Consider the following 17,206-nt stretch of genomic DNA (forward strand, 5'->3'; position numbering starts at 1 on the left):
GGTATGCGTTTGTATTCGTGTTACGCTCTTATCGAAAACAGCCGATTAACTGATAGTTAGGGGAGAAAAAAGAAAGAGAGAAATGGAAATGGACAGGAGGGTGGGGAGGGGGCGGGGCGTGGCTGCACTCATTCCAGTCTTCTCGAGGCTTTTTTTCTTTTTTTTTATTATTCTCTCTTACTCTTGACGATCCATATCGGAAATAGCTTGATTTATATTTGTTACTGTTTCATTCATTTTGTTTGTTGCTAGTTTGATGTTTTTGTTTAGCGTTGAAAAAGTTTCGCAAAATTGAATTTTTTGGTACCATTGATATGTTCTATTTTTATTATCTACATGGTATATTCTTCTATGATTATTATTGTTATTATTATTATTATACTACAAAAAATATATCGACATTTTTGTATAGTTTTTGCGTTTTTTTTTATATTACATTATATTATATTTTATTTGCAGACATGAAAGAGAATCGAGGGTACGCGAGAAGTTGTTTTTTAAAACGTGACCGAAGAAAATGCTGATAAAAAGTAAGTTTTCGAATCGTGGTTTTCTTGGACTTGCATAATACGACGACAAAGTGGTGGTTGTGGGGCGGTGGGGTGGTATTGGGGGAAGGGGGTGTCGGGGTAAAAGTAAAAGGAACGATTTTCTCCCGTTGAATTCTCAACACGAACGCGAAACTCTTTTGTCCTAAGAGAGTTTCGTGATGTTGGATTATCAAGTCGGTTTCATGAACCTTCAACAGAACTTATTACTTTTGATTTGCGAACCTTTCCTCCATCTAGATATTTCGGAGAGGGTAAGAGGACCACCACAACCAGCAGCACCACCACCACTACTACCACCATCACCACCAATAGCTAGAATAAGTCTGTGTCGATCCTGAAACGGAATTCCAAATGGAGACGTTAATTTTCTGGTATTAGGTACGATAGTTCCGCATGGAACGTAGTAGAAGGAAGCGGTTCCCATAAGGTGGAACTGGAGGAAGGCTTTGGCCTCGAGTGTTATCAAGGATACGGATCTCGTTTGCGTGCCGAGTGTGTCCTATATTTAGTAACTTTAGGATTCGCGTTGAAGTACTCGGCCTACCTTAATAGTCGTACCCGGTGTGTACCGAGCCGCCTATAAATTATGTTAATAACGGTGGCGCGAAAATTTGAATTATCTCAAAATCTAATAACAATGATAAGTACCAAACGGAAAACAAAGGAAATCAAAATCGAAAGAACAAGTTTACGAATAAATTTCGTATCAAATCATTTGTCAAATGATAATAGTTAGACACCAAGGCTATAGTAAATGAACTTGTAAGTAAGTGACCGAAGTGATTCGGTTGGTTCTTTGAATAAAACGTTAAAGGAAACAAGGGTCTGATCATCGACTTTCGACCGAGACTAGGACTACTTTGCCAACGTACAAAGGCATATCCATCGAGAAACTAAGTTCTATGCGGTGCTCTACATGCTAATATCTGTCCACTGAATATCAAGGCGACACGCTCGTATATTAAATCGTAGAACTCTCGGGACAAACTCGGCATTTGTGAGCATCCACTACGATGGAATGGAGAGATACTTCTACCAACACGTTTCAATGGATAAAGCAAAAGGAAAAGAGAAAGAGAAGGATAGGTAGATAGAGAGAGAGAGACAGAGAGAGAGAGAGAGAGAGACAGAGAGAGAGATACTTCTCTATGAAATCTCCAAAGAGAAACCTTAGGGATTATCTCGTCTAACGAACTATAACTATCGCAATTGGATGCTACCCCGTTCACTGCGTTATGAGAATATCTATTTCAACGGATATGAAATAAGTCATACGGTGCATCGTTTGACTACCTCGTTTTATTAGGTGTAAGTGAATCCCTATTTAATATTTGATGAAAGTTAACAATTTAACTGTTCCAATCAAAAAGGTATCGATCTTGGTGGTTAGAACTATCTCAAAATTCAAACCAATTTAATCAAAATGACTTTGTTCATTTTGCTTAAGAAATTTTTATTCAATTCTCGATTGCTAATATAAAGAAAAATTAATGAAAGCTCTCTTTTAATCGAACCAGTCATTTTAACTGATTTTAATAGTTCTAGTGTTAAACGTATTTGTTGAACATCGGGATATTATCCATTGTAACGTTGAATTTTATCCATAAAATTCGAGTGACAATTATTTAACGCTTAATGTCATGTATTAATTATATGTCTTTTTAAATAAAAGTTCATGGAACCGTTCCCCCGGTTGATACGTCTATTTTAAGTGATGCCAAATATACGAAACTCGTTGGTTCGTTCCCGAGCAACTAATTTCATTTCATTTTATTTCATTTTATTTCATTTTATTTCATTTTATTTCATTTTCAATCAAATTAAAAGCCACCAAACAGCGTTAATGCGTAATTCCTATTAATGCGTAGTGGTCTCTAATAATTTATCGTCTGTGATCGAAATCGAAACTTATCTCTAAATTCGCAAAAATATTGTTTATAATAATCACACGATCAGGCTAATATAATTTATTTGATTAGAAATATCTGATAATTTATTATTCATTTTTGTAATAGGAAAAACTTTTTTCTCTTGAAAATAAATAATAATCTCATATTACATGGATCGTTAAGTAACGAAAGAATATATTTATATAATATTAATTTTAATATAATATTAATTATATTAAATATATAATATTAATATATATATAAAATATTAATTTTGAAAATATAATAAAAATTATTAATATAAAATATACAACAACGTTGGAGCCCCGTTATTTAATTAATTCCATGTTTTGAAACGAATCATTCTCCCTTAAATATAATTATAAACATTCAGAAAAATATTCCATAAATTTAATCTTTAAAATCGTGACTATCATAAATTAGACGAAACGAAGAAAAAGTGATTTAGATATGCAATTGTAGATCGAAATTGAATACTCTTGGCAATGTCCTGTTAAACAAAACAACTTAGGAAAACTTTGAATCATTTCGCAAGGAGTAAATCTACCTACGATGGTTTAGAATACGGTCGGTAGAAAAAAAAAGTGTAATTTATCATCGGAAATCTTCGAAAAGAAATCGAGGTGGAAATTGTAACTTCGGCTGTTTTAAATGAAAATCGAATTTACACAGTGGCAAACACGTTTAGTGCTTACGTTAGATGCGATTCATCATTCGGTAGAAGTAACGGTAACGGTTCTCCTTGACATTTTCGAAATTACGAGCGTTTATGATTCGAAAAGAATAAAGTTAAAAAAAGAAATAAAAAGATATCACGCTTTTCTTTTCCATTCTTGTATTTTTATATACATGTACGTGTATTTTTGCATGTGTGTGGGAGTATACTCGCTATATTTTTACAAATATACCCACCTACGTAGAGAAAATTCTGCCCCGGAATATCATTTTTCGTGGAAAACAAAAAAAAAATACTCGGGTGAAACATACGACGAAGAATGAGAGACAGAGGGCGGAAAAAAGAGTGAGAGAGTGAGAGGGGGAAACAGAGGGATGAAATTCGTGTGTTTCTCTGCGTGTGATTCGGACGAGAAAAAACTGTGGAAAAAAAAATATTAAAAAATAATAAAAAAAAAAAGAAAAAGAAAAAAAACGAAGGAAGGAAGGAAGGAAAGAAAGAAAGAAATAGAGATGAAAAAGAGAAAGGAAAGAATAAACGGAGAATACAACGCGACAGAGTCGGAAAAAAGATGGAAAGAGAGCTTGGCAATGTAGAAACGACACGATAACGGGATTACACATAAAAGCTACGGGAAAACATTGCAACGCGTGAATTTTCTTCTCGCAAAAGGTCGAAATAAGCGGAGCCGATGGTGGGAGAAGAAAGAAAGTATAGTCGTTGTTTGAGAAGATGCCGTGAATCCCGCCGATGGTAACGACATACGTTCCGGAAAATTACGTTCTTTTTATTATTTCTTTTTCCTTTTTTTTCTCTTTCTTTTTATTCGTAGTCCAGAGTAAATATTCTTGCCGGTAAAGAATGAGAGAGAGAGAGAGAGAGAGAGAGAACAAAAAGAAAAAGGAAAAGAAAAACGAATTAAAATGAGAAGATAAAAGAATTTTATATTTACCATCATTTGAAAATGTAAAAGCAAATGATTACGATATCTCGTATCGTGTATTTATTCGACCCTCTCGTTTCCATGAATTTTCTCAATAATACTATTCTCATGAATTACAAAGAATCGAAAAGATACTTACATTTACTTTTCATTTACTTTTTCTTTTTCTTTCCAACGTAAGAAGATCTTACCGTTTAACAATGACATTTATTCCGTTCCATTTTTTACGTCGTTTTAATTAACTTAAGTTTGACGACGTCGTTAACGACGAATTAACGATCGTTAACGAGAAAACGATTAATAAAATGACGAGAATTGTTTGATAGGTATGCGAATTCTTGTGAAAATTTATTGAAAAGTTTTTCCAAACTTGGCAGGGTCGAAGTAAACGTAACAACTACTATTACTACTACTATTACTACTACTACTACTACTACCACTGCGATGCTCTAAATGTTTGGCATAATCGGCGGTGTGTTCAGCTAAAGCTTCGCAATTTGTTGCCTTGACTTGACACGGGCATCGCTGTTAATCGTCCGGAAAAACATTTCGTAAAGGAATAAAGCTAGGGCTCTGCTTTGCTCGCGTGCCAAAAGAAACTGGTAATCGTTAATAGACGTTAAAACGCTGTTCGACTTTCCTCATAATTTCCTAGCAGCCATACGAGAGACAGTGCACGGCCATTAAAACTCGTTAAATATTTAAGAGGCTCTTTATGACTACTTTTTCTGTGTGAAAGACTCTTTTTCTTCCGTCTCGTGATATCGCGTGCCCATGCCATGAGTTTAAAAATTTCATGAAAATATATTAGGCCCCTCGCGGTTTCTTTTTTTAAAGTCTCTCTCTCTCTCTAACTCTCTTTCTCTTTCTTTCTCTATTTTCTCTATTTTCTTTTTCTCGTTTTTCCTCTATTTTTCCTCTTTTTGCTTTTCTTTCCTTTTCTTTTCTTTTCTTTTCTTTTCTCTGAGCATATCTCATTTTCTCTTACTTGCTTAAACACATTAACGTTTGTTTAGATGAATTACCTTTCTCTACTTTTCCTTTACTCATTTCCCTTAAAAAAATACTGCATTGTATTATCTACAAATATAGCTTTATTTAAAACTCTAGTGCTATTAAATGAACATTTTTCTTTTCCCTCAAAAAAGAAAAAAAAAAGAAAAAAAAAAAACAATTCCTTTTTTGATCAACGATATCATTACCCATAAATATGTATAAATATTATGAAATGTAGAAAATGGTTTAATCTATCTCATTATTTAATCCATTTTGAGTAGAATCATTTAGCTGGTAGTAGGTGGTCCCTTTATCGTTTTCCATAACCCTCTAAAAGTGGTGTATTCAATGCTAGTGAAATTATTGATCGAAAGGAGAGTTGGTTGAGTTGAGCGAGGCATTACCAAAGCCATGCTAGGGAAACTATGAAAGAGAGAGAGAGATAAAGAGAGTAGGAGAGAAGAGGAAAGGGTTATAGCGATTTAACGTTAGCTTAGGAACAGGTGAAACTGTGAGCGTCGAATTAATGACGTTAATGGACGGGGTAAACGTAATGGGTAGCCTAATTATAACGACACGGTGTGTTATATTTTGTCGTTGTTCTCATGTTAGTCGGGGATATGGTGGAGTTACACGACGAGTAGCCCACCCGCCATAAACTCTCTATGTAATGGCGTTTCACGTTCAGGTTAAACGTTGCACTACTACGACACACCTGTGGACTACCACCAACTATTACATGATTCCTCTATTTTTTTTATTTCTTTCTTTTGTTCTTTTTTTCCTTTGTTTTTTTTTTCTCACTCGATTTTATATTTCATTTGGTTATTTATTTCAACCAAATACGAACGATTTTATAATCCACCCTTTGACTGCACTTTTTAAATCTATTTTTTTTTTTTTGTTAGTTTCTATTTGACAAGTCAATATACAAGTTTGTTCCATTTTTATATTTTTTCTTCCGCGTCATTTATACGTCCGGGATACACTTCGTACAAATTTATTTAACTGCAAAAATGAATTTGCCTGTTAAATAAAAATGTAAAAATATAAAAAGAAAGAGAGAAAGAGAGAGAGAGAGAAAAGAAAAAAGTAAAAAAGAAAAAGAAAACCCATGGATTTTATTCGGTACGATCATTTCACGTTTTCCCCATCTTTCTTTCGTTTCATTTTTTACAAGGTTAATCTTTCCTCGGACATTCATAGTATTTTTCGCAAAATCATCTCTTTTCTACTTTTTATCCTGATCAAACTCAGCTCACTTATGTCCCTCGGAAGAAACCCATTCTTATCTTCTGAATATTCTTACTATCATCGACATTTCAATCTTATCTTCGATGACGAAAATACGACAACTCATGTCTACGTTGAATTCAACTACCTGCTATCTTCATTCGCAACTCGTAGAAGTATATTCGTAATACTTAGAATGATCTCTAGAACAATCCCCTTCTCCTTCCTTCTTCTTATCTGTAGTTCTTGACTGTTCAAGAGTATCGTTTAAAACTAGTACGGTGATTTGTATTTATCGAACACGAAACTCCGTCATTAAAAATTCTCTTCGATTTCTATTAAAAGTGTCTTTTATTTCTCTCTCTCTCTCTTTCTTTCTTTCTCTCTTGTACTCAGAAGGAGTGGTAGTATCCAGTAGAAAATCCTTTTACTTTGGATCTCGACTACATTCTTTTTTTTCTTACTGTCGTTTCAGTTCGATGCTCTTGACGGTAATCCGTCGAGACGGTATGGCTGATATGTTCGATACGAATCTAAAGAAAGAAAGAAAGAAAGAAAGAAAGAAAGAATGGAAGAAAGAAGGAGAGAAATAAAAACATGAATGATAAAAGATTTTCAAATACTTTCGAGAAAAATAAGTTCCCTCAATGTATACCATTATTTTTATTTAAATAAACCATTTCTTCCTATCGTATGACGACACAATTTCTGGAGTATATATTTATCTAAACTTTTTCAATATGTTTTAAATATTTTTTTTACCGATGAAAAATCTACTCGAAAGCGCATTCGTTAGATCTTTACTTTTCTTTACTATTTGTTTCTTTCTTTCTTTCTTTTTTTTATGTTTTTTTTTTTTTGTAAAAAGGGACTCAAAGAAAAAGTTGATGCTGTCAACGACTATCTCTCGTAACTTAAAGTTTTTTCAAGTTTTAAGGACGTCATCCTTCGCTTATTATTTTCTTTCTTATAACAGTAATAACAGTGGATGATAATCCTGAGATAGTCGTCGTAAAAGAGATCATAAAAAAAAACGTTCTAACATACTTGTACATTTATTAGTTACGTTATATCGCAACAAACCCCATTTTCGAATGTAATTCAAACGTTTTCTTATTTTTCTTCAACATCATTCAACGACTTACGAATTATCTAATTTGTATTATTTAATAATACAATTATCTTTCATTTTCTATCAGAATCCTTTTGTATCAAAAGAATCATAGGAGTAGAAAGCAAGTAACGATTCTACCGTTTGAAAACAGTCCTCGACGTTGCATCATCTCCCTTTTGACCTATTTCTAAAATAGCACATCGCGTTGAAAAATTACTAACATAATAACAGGAACACCTATATAAATACACACAGATAAAGGTGATTAAAAATAATCGTTCGTTCGTTCGTTCGTTCGATCGAAGGATCATTTATTATATCTATATATTTCATTTATAAACATAAAAAATTATCTTTACCGATACTTTATCTATTATATATATTATGATGTTTATTACGAGAAGAGGTTAAAGGGTTATAGCACACGAGAAGGGGTTGATGTTGGAGTAGGATGACGACAACGTAACGACGCAGTCGTGTAGGATTAATGGCCGTATTATCGCGACTTGGCAAAATTTAGGCTCCCATCGAGTAGCACTATCGGTCCACCTAGTTGTCGTCGTTCGCTTCGATATCGATAATGGACGGTGTTCGAGGTCCTCGGCATCGTTTCACATACTCGCCCCTGTCCTTGCGCATAATTCACACCCGCGAACCGTATCCGAATATTCCAAGATATCCCTAGCAAAGAGGAGACGAGAGAATGAAGTGGGGGGGAGGGGTGATTGGGTTGGTGTCGGGTTTTACCTTCGCGTATCAACGCCACGGAATTTCCAATCTATCCCTCTTATCACTAAATCCAATGGCTGTGTACCAGTAGCAGCAGCAGCAGCAGCCACAGCTCAGCAAAGCAAGCTTTCGAGAGACCCGTGTCGTCGTTCTTGTTGCACACAACTAATTAATAATTATTAGGAATTTTCGATATATCTAGATGTCGGTTATAACATCGGAGAAGAGGAATTTCCCTTTATATATCCATCATACCCCCACTCTTACTCCTCAACCACTTCCTCTTCGCTAAGATCGTATCTACTTTGTTATTTTATTACCTACGTTAATGATACTTGACATTTATTTCATTTGATTATTTTAATACAAAAGTACGCGAGTACTTATATACTCTTTGATAGAAAATTTAGAAAAAGAATATATGAATACCATTGAAAAAAAATGTACTCATATAATATATTTTAATGAGGACGTATCGATTGATTAACATCCACGATATTGTTAAATATATAAACTATATTTCATAATTAATCGATTATACTATTATACACTAACAGATTGAAGTTTAAGATTTGAGGCCAATTTTTTGAGGATTATTTTCTTTAATTACGCATTGATTAAGTCGAAGTGACCAATAAATATTGGTCTCTAGTTCTCTCTCTCTCTCCCTCTCTCTCTCTCTTTCTATCTCTATCTCTATCTCGGTATCCCTAAAATCGGAACTCTCGGTAGTTCACCTAGCCGTACCAGTCGATTCGACATGACACGCGTGAGAGCTACGTTTCCCCGGAGGCACTAAACCAAACCACCGCGAACGCCGATATACGACCACGAGATCGTTAACGAGATACGGACACGAGTATGGAACGCCGGAGACCCAACTGGACTATCTCTCTCTCTCTCCCTCTCTCTCTAATACTACTCCTTCTATGTAGAAACACGCGTGTTAGCTTTCCGATAATGTATATTAACCGGACCATTGTCATTCCGGTGTTTGCACAATAACGACAATAAGCACTGCTTTAAACTATCAAGAAATAGAGAAGAGACCCGCGAGTCATACTATTGTACATATAATTATATTTTATATTTAAATTGTGAAAATAATATTCACGCGAGATCATAACGCAAATTAACAAAAGTAGGAAATAAAATTTAATACGTGTTTGACGAATTTAAACAATATTTTTGTCATTTTTGTTTTAATATGAACAAAGAAGGGGGAAGAAATTACGATTCAATGAATTTTAATATATAAATATATATATGTAATGATATTATCATTTGCTATAGCACGTGCGTGTCTTCATCGAAAACCATTTAGTCTTACAATTCGTTTGACGGACAGCAGCGTCCGTCCGATTTGTTACGATGTGATTTTTAGTGAAAATCCTGGCGAACGAGCCGGGATACTACTTTTTGTTTTGTTTTGTTTTTTCAATCGTAAATCAACGCCGCAACTCGCGCGTCCAATCTGCTTTATTCCGCGACGACCGAAGTCCGTTGTTTTACGATGTCGCGCTATCCATTTTGTCACTTCGACCATCGACCAATCTCGGAATTGACGTTCCTTTTCTGAACAATCCGTACTGGACTTGTGCGTTTTGACGTTCGGTATGAGTTTCCAATGAATATTTCAAAAAAAAAACAAAAGAAAAAAAACAAAAGCGCCAAGGGAGAAAAATAAAAATATAAAATAAATTCAATAATAAATATATAAATTAAACGAAGAAAATCAAATAAAAGAATATGAAAATAAAGGATACGAACAAAATTGAAGTTGAGTGATAATAGTAGCAGCAGCAGCGTTAGGTAGGCCACAATCAACACAAATCTATAGATTGCAATTTTTTTCTTCATCGTTCTACAATAAAAAGGCAAATAAATTCCAATATAAATACGCGAGAGATCGTTGTATTTCGATATCCATAGGAAGGAAGGAGAGAGGGCGAGGGAGAGGAGGGGGATCAGAGCACGAATATTTTATCCAAGCAAACGTTACGTTTATAATTATTTTTATTTACCGAAATATGCTTTAAACACAAACCGAAGTTATATATTTACGCACCACCGTAACACAAATTTAACATCTACACACGCACGGAACAATATTCCCATTGTACATCGACCAACTGTTACATTTTAATTTGAAAAAAGAAGAAAAAAAAGAAAAACGAATGAAACTACCTTTCGAAACGAACAAGCCGCGATTTCTTCGCAAGGATCGATGAAAAGTACTATTTCTATATAAAATCTATAATATATAAATAAACTCGACATCACCTGTCAACGTTTCACGGAAATAAAAAAATCACGAGACATCGACCGTCGTGAAATATATCGGCATCGCGATATCTTCTCTTTCTTTTTATTTGCCAACCCGGGTACGATTCACATTTTAATGGACTTATCCGCGATGAGATAAATTAAATTATTAAAATTTTACGAGTTCTCTCTTTCTCCTCGTCGTCGCGTCATCGATTATTCATTCTTATCGAGAATATCGAGTGTCTTGATAAAAATAGTATATTTACTAACCAAAAGTTTATTTCGATTAACCTAATGATGCGTATAATAAACGACATATTATTTGCGACGGTTAGAAGTGAGAAATAAATAAATAAATAACAAAAAAATGAATAGTATTGTGTGTCAGTCTGTATAAAACGCAACTTAGTTTTCTTTTTCTTATATTTTTTTTTCCTCTTTATATCTCAATGAATATAGACGAAGAGAAAAAGAGTGTAAGAGAAATAACGAAAGAGAAAGAGAAAGAGAAAGAGAGAAAGCGAGCGTTTTAATTAAACTATGTATTCTGTGTCCTAGTCGGAATAAATTCAATCTCACCGTTTTATACAGAAGGACCATGACCCACATCGCTTTCGTCGTGCGTTTGTCCCAGCAGCACGCTTTTCATCCACCCCTCTCTTTCACCCCATGAACAATCCAGTCGAGTTATCCTCTTTTATTATTTCCTCGCATCCACGGGACAGCATTGGGTTGATTGGCGTCACGGGATGAAGAAGAGAAGGGTGAAACGTAAAATAGAAGCAACGTGTGCTTGGATGAACACGAAAATACCTAGGCTCGTATACTTCGAAAATTTAGAGAGTATGTTCGTGCATTTTACAAAGCGGAACGACGAAAAAACCTGTTTTAAAGGTATCGAACTGACCTGGCGTTTCCATTGGCTATTCGTCAATGGGATATACGATCTCTTTTCTCCAAATGTGTGTACATACGAGGAACTCTATGCTATTGGCTACCAAACGACTCCCTCGATTACTTTTCATTGTCTGTAAATGTAAGTTAGTACGTTAGACCAACAAGGTAGTTTATTTTAAACGTTTCCTAGTAGCTCGCGTTAACCGTCCACAATGTATTATCTATACCTAGGCGTTTGTTTTTTTCAATGGATATTCTTAAAGAAGGGAGAGAGAGAGAGAGAAACTCGTAAATCGAAGATAAACGATGTTTTCGAAGCCACATGTGGGATTACTGGCAGTAATTTGAATCTATTGTTCTATTTATCGTATACGATTGGTAAAACCTGTGGATAAAGAAAATAAAGAAACAAAATTTCGATGTTAATAGAATTTCTTTTAACTGAAACGTATCTAAGTGTGTTATATATTTTTCAGGTAAGAATTGGTAAAACGTGTGGTTATAGAAAAAAAAAAATAAAAAAAACAAAATGTCGATGTTAATTAAATTTCGAACTGAAATATATCTGAGTGTGTGATATATATTTTTTGAATACGAATGGTAAAATATGTGGATTAAGAATACAACAAATTTTCTATATTTATAAATTTTTGAATTGTGAAATAAGTCTGTGATAAATTAGATTAATTAATTCAATAGTATTGAATTTTTATTCTAACAGTATACTATTAATATATATTTAAATTGATTTGAATTAAATATGTTTAATTGTACATTGTTTTAATATAAACAAAATTAAGAAATATTTGTAAAATTACCGTTTTAACTTCAGTCTCACTTTCCTGTATCCTAACGACGATTGCCGTGGTAAACAAAATAATCGAAATATAAGATATAAAGGTAACAAAAACACAGTCACATTATCACACGACTATCAACAATGTTTACCTTTCATATACCTGTGTAGACAAATCAAAATGTAATATACATATTATTATAATCATTCACTTAATGACTTTTACTTCTTAAAATGTATATTTTTTTAATTAATTAAAAAGAATAAGAAAAAATTATAATCATCGTAGGTTTTTAATATTAAATGAATGTTACACAATTATTATTATTTTTTATTTTATTTTCTTTTTTTTTTAAAAAGAATTCATGAATTTTGCGCGAATTTTTTCGTATAAATGAATTTTCTATTCAAATACCATGTCTCTCGTGTATAATTATTTTAAAATACATATATGCATAAAAGGATAAATATCGTTATATGTTTTAAATACTTAATTAATTAAAGTTTCAATTTTTGTTACTTTTTTTCTTGTTTCTTTTTTTTTTTTTCTTATAACAAAAGTAAATACGAATTTTATACGAATTGGTAGAAAAATATTTTGTTAAAAATGTCGAATTTTAGAAATATTATGCTTGATTATCTTTGAATACGTACGTTAGATTACACGTCATGTCTACTACTGAAGCGGTTTATTCCATGATTCATACTACTTTCTTCATGCTAGACGGTTACGAGAAAACCAAGAGAAAGAGAAAGAGTGAGAGAAAGAGAAGGATGAGCATACACTACGGATTTGTTTATAGCCCATAGACTATATGCTCTCTGCGAATTCGTAGAAACATTAGTACGTAATATATGTGGAATGCGAGAGAACGTTGTACGTTTCGGCTTGACACAAAAAGGGAAAGAGAGAGAGAGAGAGAGAGAGAGAGAAAGAGAAAGAAAGAGAGGAGGGTAAGCGTGCGCATTTTACGATGCTGTAATGAAACTAGCTAAAGTATCGTCGTGTATTCTTGCGAGGAAACCAACGTTGCGCGGGAAAACGTAAATTTCCGTTCGTCGTGCTGATTTTCACCAGGATTTTCTGCTACGAATAAAATGTTACGTTTTTTTCTTTTTTTTTGAAAACAAAATTTCTTTTCTTTTATTGTCAAAGAAACAAATCGTCGCAAGAAATATTTAATAAATCTAATAAATATTTATTTATCCGATCAATCGAACCGTTCACAAAGGGTCGATTATTTTTCTTTTTATAAATTTGTTGATATTTTTCGTATCTTTGTATTTAAACGTAGAAAAATGTTCAACGAAAGACGCGGAATTCTTTTTAAAATTGTGTTGCCAGACGAAAGATTAGTTTAGTAAACGTTGTACGAGTTAAACATTCTTTTGTCGTGTAAATTCTTTTCATCTCTTCTGGAAAATATTAGCGTTGTAATAATTTCTTTGAAAAAAAAAAAACAAAAACAAAAAACGAAAAAACAAGTTAGATTATTTAACTTGATGCCTTTACATTAAATTCGTTGCATGAATATTTTCATGTTTTGTTATTTTCGTCAAGGAATTCGAAGTTGCCTAAAAAATATATACCGAAATCGTCGAATTCGTCACAGAATTAATTAATCCGACTAATACAAATCTTAATATTAACAAATGCGTATGCAAATATGTCCATGTATAATAATCAAATTCGTTCACTCTCCAATCTCACATATACAATATAATACATAGCTTCGAATGAGTGAAAAAAAGAAAACAAAAAGAATTTTGTATGAAAAATATCAGACTCGGTTATTTGCGTAAAAATTGTCATCGAGTAAGATCTAATTAGTCGATGTCACTGTCGTAGAGTCGTAGCTTTATACATTTCTGATGGGGCTTATAAAGAAAATGAAAAATAAAAAGGAAAAAATAAATAGAGAGAGTAGGTATATGCGAATAAAGAGGATAGGTAAAGTGAGAAAAAAAAAAAGAAAGTACAAAGGGTAAGATAGAGCAATGGTGGCGAGTTCCTCTCGTTAGTGAACGGGTACATACAGTCTGCTAAACAGAGAAGTCTAACAGAGAAAGATATAGAAAACCTCGGGTCCTCGACCGTTCGACGGCTTTGACGGGGGTAGTTTTTAGCGCCGGTATGAAGCTGTGTGATCTCCAGATCACTGGCTCGGAAATATCGCGTTCGCATGCCGTACCTAACGCGAAACTGAACTTTTGATCCTGAGTCTCCTCCTTCTATGCAGTAACTACTACTATTACTTACCAATACTATCCCCCATCTTTTACATTACACACCCCCGTAACCTTCTCTCTCATCTACCCCTACTGCTATTTCTTTCGACCTTACACAAGTTGTCCCGGTCGTCTTAAACGAAATTTACTATCCACCCTTCCTTCTCGTATCCGAGAGAGAGAGTGTTGCAAGGCTCTTTTTTATACACACACTTATCCTTCTTTCGATTTCACAGGCTTTGAACGTGAAATAAACTAAAAGTAGAAAAACTCCCCCCGCCCCTTTTGCCTATACGTTCCGTATTAATCTACTTTTCTTTTCTCTCAAATCTATTTTTTTGTTCATTTCGTATGGTAAAATAAATGTAAAAGAATAGAGAACAATTTTTATTTCGTTCGAAATAAAAGCAATTTCGATAATCAGCTTATCAGGTTTTGTATTCTGTATAGAACATGGTGGAATTCCTCGCGTTTATCTTTGAAGCACTGACTATATCTTTTTTGCTTTTTTTTTTTTTTTTCTATACGAACGCACCAATCGAGAGTTTCGGTTAAAGATTATTAGTATTGTATCAACTATGTTCCCTTTGTACTATCCAACGGTATTCTTTTCCCTACGTTCGACTACGACTGACCTCTCGATACAAATATTTTCACGCGACCTTTTATTTCTACTCGTACGAGATAATGAAGTTTCGAAAGAATAGCTCTTTCGGGTCGTACCTGCAAAATTAAAAAAAAAAAGAAGAGAAGCCTTCTTCTCCAGTTCGTTCAAACGTTTTAACGGAACGTTTTGTGATAGTACTCTTCCAAAAGAATTTATTCATAACGATATTAAAAACGAACCGTTTTTTTCTCGAATTTTCAAAGGAAAGCACGATCCTGACATCGATTGATGTCATCAAAAAAATAGAAAGAAAAAAGGAAAAATATTGGCTTTTAATCGACAATCCGTAGTAGAATTTTTGAAAACAAAAAGAAAATATTATTGGATCCTAATCGAACGTCGTCAAATAATATAAAATATTTTTCTTAACTCGACAATCCCGTTTAAGGTAGAAACAATATTTGCATTTCTTATCAGTGTCATCAAAAAAACAAAAATGAAACTCTTTTTCTTTTAAACCTAAAATCCTACGGATTGAAAAGAAAAACAAAAAAAGTGTGTTTGATCATAATCAATGTTGTATAAAGACGTAACAATCTTTACCAATGGCATTAAATTTAATCAAGACGAAAGAGGATAAAGAAGAAAAAAAGAGGTAAAGGGGGAAGGGGAACAAAATCCCAAGGAACCGTAAATTTTATATTCGATCGTCTCTATGAATTACCTTTCGCTTGCTCGATCGACTCTTAGATACGTATTTGCATAAGGAAGATGCATCGTCTTGTTCTCGACTTTTCTTTTTATGGTCTTTGAACCGCCACGTTTTGTATCTTCATAATACTGAAAATATATGCTTCGTTTCTTTCAACATTTTTCTTTTTTATCTTGTTTCTTCTCGATATCACTGCTTGGTAAACAACATCACTTTTTAGGTGATCATCGTTGTTATCAAAGTTTTCTGGAAATTTACCGCAAAAAAAAATAGGAAAAGAGAGAGAGAGAGAAAGAGATATATTTTCCAATAGTGTAGGAAAATCGGAAATGCCCGGTACAAGTCGAGGATCATGTCGAGTCCTAAAAGTTTCTCGTGACTCGAGAATATCTGGATTCTCCAGAATTTCGAAAACTCCAATTACGTTTCGTTACTAACTCTCGTTGGATACGATCCTTGTTTCGAAGTTTTATTTTATAAATATTTTTCTATCTGACTATATAAAATAAATACAATTTTATAATAAACCCCTGAAGGAATAATAATTCAAAATTATTAGACATTTAATTGTATTATGAAATAAGTATGAAACTCTATCGTTCAAAATTAAACGTTTAATATTCAAAGTTAGATACTAAACGTAATTGGAATTTTCGAAAATCCGATCAGGAAAGATATTTTTTCGGTATCTCGCAAATTTTGAATATTTTTCGAAATCTGAGCTCGTAGTAATCAACGTAATAAGATTTCTAACATTCTGCGAGCGAAATATATCGTCGAAATTGTTGTTTTTATGGAAAGAAAGAAAAAAAGAAAGAAAAAAAAAAAGAAGAAGAAGTAGAAAGTAGAAAGCCAATAGTAGCTTCAAATTAAACGAATTGCTAGAAAAGCGGCCAGGATAACGAGGGAATTGCATTAGAGTATCGTCCAACGAATGCTTCGTACAACCAAAGGATACAACCCGTGAGTTCGATTCTTTCACTCTCATTAATAATTATCCTTTGTTACTCTTGTCTTACTTTTTCTTCTCTTTGACCGTGGGACCGAACGAACAAACGAACGAAAATTACGAAAAAACATTTAATGCTCTCATGAGATTTTTCTACCTCTTTATCTTTCTTCATTTGTTTTTCCTTTTCATTTCTTCTCTTTTCTTTTCATTCAATGCTTTTTCCTTTCTTGTTCTTCACGTTATTACGAGTCGTATGTATATAACAGATCAATCGCTAATAAAGAAAATGCCGTATCGTTAATCATCAAACGAATTGCAATATTTTCTTTTCGAACGAAAAATAAAATGGAGAAAAAAGAAAAGAAATAGAAAAATAAAGATGAAAGAAGTAAGAATGAAAGAAAGGAAACAATTCGTCTTAGAAAATCATAAATGAGAATTTTTCCTTTCCATCATTGCGGTCATTTATTTTCTAAGTGAACGTAACGACTTCGTCAATCCGATTTAAAAAGTACCTAACATGTCGTTAATTATAGTTTGTAGAAAAGGAAAAACCACGCAGTGGTTATAGTACTTTATCGGAAAATGTTGTC

The 17,206-nt window shown here is 33.3% G+C and overlaps 1 protein-coding gene across 5 annotated transcripts in view; it reads right to left on the minus strand.

The window, feature by feature from the left end:
• LOC122523615 overlaps positions 1 to 17,206 on the minus strand; it is a 163,829-nt gene that overhangs the window by 67,623 nt on the left and 79,000 nt on the right. The window contains exon 3 of one of the 5 annotated variants that reach the window (XR_006305336.1): positions 16,692 to 16,887. The exons of the other annotated variants lie outside the window; for them this stretch is intronic. The gene's annotated coding sequence lies outside the window, so the exon portion shown is untranslated. Of the gene's footprint in view, positions 1 to 16,691; positions 16,888 to 17,206 lie in introns of those variants that run through there. 5 annotated transcript variants of the gene reach the window in all.

Source organism: Polistes fuscatus, unplaced genomic scaffold, assembly GCF_010416935.1.
Source record: "Polistes fuscatus isolate 324 unplaced genomic scaffold, CU_Pfus_HIC Scaffold6, whole genome shotgun sequence".
In the NCBI taxonomy this organism is placed as follows: Eukaryota; Metazoa; Arthropoda; class Insecta; order Hymenoptera; family Vespidae; genus Polistes; species Polistes fuscatus.